Raw genomic sequence first — 3,677 nt, 5'->3', positions numbered from 1 at the left:
GAATGTAATAGTATGAGTAATTAAAACTAAGATTAGTGTCATAACAATCAAAAAATTTTTTGAACAAATAAATTTTTCATGAAGCATGGACCACTAATTCACTAGCAGGAGGTATGGCACTGCTTGAATGAGCGCGCAAACGGTTTGAGTAAAATCAGTCTGGATCGAAATATTTTGTACAAACCACCCTCTGTGGCATAGTGTATGGTGCTGTTTGTACAATATTCAGGAAATTTACTCAGCCCCAGTAGGGGTGGCGGTGGTTTTTTGTTATTACTGTTATCGCCAGCCATCGTTTGTGTTCGCGCTAAATACGTTTGTATCGTGTGTGGGCGAGCATAGATCAAACAATCGTCTTGGAATCATCGAATTTGCACACGCCATTTGTGTTGTCTATGGCATGGTGTATGGTGCTGTTTGTACAAATTTCAGGTCATTTACTCAGCCCCAGACGGGGTGGAAAATGGTTTTTTTTGTTGCTGGTACTGTAATCGCCAGCAATCGTTTGTGTTCGCGCGAAATTTGGCGAGCATAGAATCAAACAATCGCCGTGGAATCATCGCATTTTATACAAATGTGATGTAGTCTTTTCCCCGTGCAGCGTTGTAGTTCCATATCGGGATAGTTGATTTTCACCACCCGTACGATTGTTATCTAGAAAATAACCAAGCAAAAGCATTATTATTATTGACATTTCATAAATAATTCAATCTTTTTTTGTTGCATTTAAACAGCTATGTATGTTTAGAAAGCCGAAAAGGATTTAAAGGAAAATTAGGCGATAGGTTAGGAGAATAAATATATCTTAAATTAGTTTTTGTTTGGCATATTATTTTCATCAGTTATCAAAGATTGGTTTTATTTACTTAAAACTAATGAATTTTAAATGCAATGTCATTATAAAAACACAATTTGAATAAAGATTCGAATTTAGAACGTAAAAGTAAAAAAAAATCAAGAATTAAATAAAATTTAATTTTAAGCTTATCATCATTTGAACACATCTACTTCAAAATAAGAAATTTGGATGGATGAGGTAACAAATTTAAAAGAAAGTTAAAAAAATTGCTCACCTCCCTTTACCATTAACGCTTGCGACGTATCATTCAGAACGCTTATGCAGCTTAAGCATAAAGTCGGCTGCCAAATCATGTTGCGTAGTTTAACTCTTGGGATATATCCAGAAAATTCATTCGATGCACTGCGGCCAATCTCACTACTCTGGCAGGTATGGAATCTTCGACTCGATGTTGAACTTATGGTTACTCAGAAACAGCTAGTCTCCTTTCTCCGGCAGATTAAAGGCGGTAGATAATTACATTTTTCCGACCGACATCTGGTGGTAAGTGAAGGTATCCGGCCTCTGAGAGCGTCTAAAAACAAATGGGTGTTCGCTCACCAACGCTTATGCATTCATCTGTAGCATCCTTTCGTCAATTTATGGAAAATAGGATATGTCTCAATCAATAGAATTAGTCATAAAATATATTAATAAAAAGATACCCACCAATGAAAATGTGACCATCACAAAATGTCCTTGGGCTGATCAATACGCCTAGGAACATGCACATGCACCTTCGATGATTAATTTTGGCCTAGAAATGACAAAAAAAATTTTTAATTGATTGATAATGGTTGGAATAATTGCTAACTTACCACTTGAAATCGCTGATGGAAGCGCCGTTAGCTCGTAACTGAAAAACGTTGAGTATCGGTCCACCTTTTGAGCAACACAGCCTTGCCGTGGGCTATAATAATTCCCCCCTCGTCTCAGGTGACGGGCATCAAGCACCAATCCGCGGCACGTTACGCATGATGCCGAAGTTTTTGACCGTCTTGATCAACAAACCAGCACCGCGTGCCACCGTTGCCAAATTTTTCGTAAAGGACTCCGGCGCTGTTCAAAGACACAAAATATAAGGTGGAGTAATATTTGTAGTAAATACTGGGTACTTACGGCAAGCGCGGAATATCAGGATTTTCGATAAAGGTTCTCAGATGCAGATTATTAGTTGGATTCCGACCAATAGCTATCGAAATTTGCTGCATAACCGCAAACTTCCTCGATTTCCGCTGTTGTAGCTTCGGTCAGCATGAAGTAAATCAAACTGGACTGCGCTCTTCCCTGGTCGTAGGATGGTTTCCATTCCGGTGAATCTTGGATAATCGTATTCGCTTTTAACAATTGATGTCTCGTCGCACTGTGCTTGTTCAAGGCGAGTGTCTCGCCACGCCTTAGTGGTTGTCCAAGTGTCCAGCCACACTGTGCAATGCAAAAGTATTGAGAATGTTATCTCGCTTCAAACAGTGGATGTCTCGTCGCACTGTGCTTGTTCAAGGCGGGTGTCTCGCCACGCCTTAGTGGTTGTCCAAGTGTCCAGCCACGCTGTGCAATGCAAAAGTATTGAGAATGTTATCTCGCTTCGAACAGTGGATGTCTCGTCGCACTGTGCTTGTTCAAGGCGGGTGTCTCGCCACGCCTTAGTGGTTGTCCAAGTGTCCAGCCACACTGTGCAATGCAAAAGTATTGAGAATGTTATCTCGCTTCGAACAGTGGATGTCTCGTCGCACTGTGCTTGTTCAAGGCGGGTGTCTTGCCACGCCTTAGTGGATGTCCAAGTGTCCAGCCACACTGTGCAATGCAAAAGTATTGAGAATGTTATCTCGCTTCAAACAGTGGATGTCTCGTCGCACTGTGCAATGCAAAAGTATTGAGAATGTTATCTCGCTTCAAACAGTGGATGTCTCGTCGCACTGTGCAATGCAAAAGTATTGAGAATGTTATCTCGCTTCAAACAGTGGATGTCTCGTCGCACTGTGCTTGTTGAAGGCGGGTGTCTCGCCACGCCTTAGTGGTTGTCCAAGTGTCCAGCCACGCTGTGCAATGCAAAAGTATTGAGAATGTTATCTCGCTTCAAACAGTGGATGTCTCGTCGCACTGTGCAATGCAAAAGTATTGAGAATGTTATCTCGCTTCAAACAGTGGATGTCTCGTCGCACTGTGCTTGTTGAAGGCGGGTGTCTCGCCACGCCTTAGTGGTTGTCCAAGTGTCCAGCCACGCTGTGCAATGCAAAAGTATTGAGAATGTTATCTCGCTTCAAACAGTGGATGTCTCGTCGCACTGTGCAATGCAAAAGTATTGAGAATGTTATCTCGCTTCAAACAGTGGATGTCTCGTCGCACTGTGCTTGTTGAAGGCGGGTGTCTTGCCATGCCTTAGTGGATGTCCAAGTGTCCAGCCACGCTGTGCAATGCAAAAGTATTGAGAATGTTATCTCGCTTCAAACAGTGGATGTCTCGTCGCACTGTACTTGTTCAAGGCGGGTGTCTCGCCACGCCTTAGTGGTTGTCCAAGTGTCCAGCCACGCTGTGCAATGCAAAAGTATTGAGAATGTTATCTCGCTTCAAACAGTGGATGTCTCGTCGCACTGTGCTTGTTCAAGGCGGGTGTCTCGCCACGCCTTAGTGGTTGTCCAAGTGTCCAGCCACACTGTGCAATGCAAAAGTATTGAGAATGTTATCTCGCTTCAAACAGTGGATGTCTCGTCGCACTGTGCTTGTTCAAGGCGGGTGTCTCGCCACGCCTTAGTGGTTGTCCAAGTGTCCAGCCACGCTGTGCAATGCAAAAGTATTGAGAATGTTATCTCGCTTCAAACAGTGGATGTCTCGTCGCACT

At 42.8% G+C, this 3,677-nt stretch overlaps 1 long non-coding RNA gene across 1 annotated transcript; it reads right to left on the bottom strand.

Annotated features, from left to right (window-relative positions):
- Positions 1 to 1,504: 1,504 nt before the first annotated feature.
- On the bottom strand, positions 1,505 to 2,164 carry LOC129759260 (uncharacterized). The gene is made up of 3 exons (XR_008740150.1): positions 1,958 to 2,164; positions 1,657 to 1,897; positions 1,505 to 1,595 (listed from the first exon to the last, which is right to left on the bottom strand). It is a non-coding gene; the product is annotated as an uncharacterized LOC129759260 (long non-coding RNA).
- Between the last annotated feature and the right edge of the window lie 1,513 nt (positions 2,165 to 3,677).

The sequence above is a fragment of the Uranotaenia lowii genome, unplaced genomic scaffold, assembly GCF_029784155.1.
Source record: "Uranotaenia lowii strain MFRU-FL unplaced genomic scaffold, ASM2978415v1 HiC_scaffold_132, whole genome shotgun sequence".
Lineage (NCBI taxonomy): Eukaryota > Metazoa > Arthropoda > Insecta > Diptera > Culicidae > Uranotaenia > Uranotaenia lowii.
Note: the sequence above shows the minus strand (reverse complement) of the source record. Positions and strands in the feature narration are given on the sequence as shown.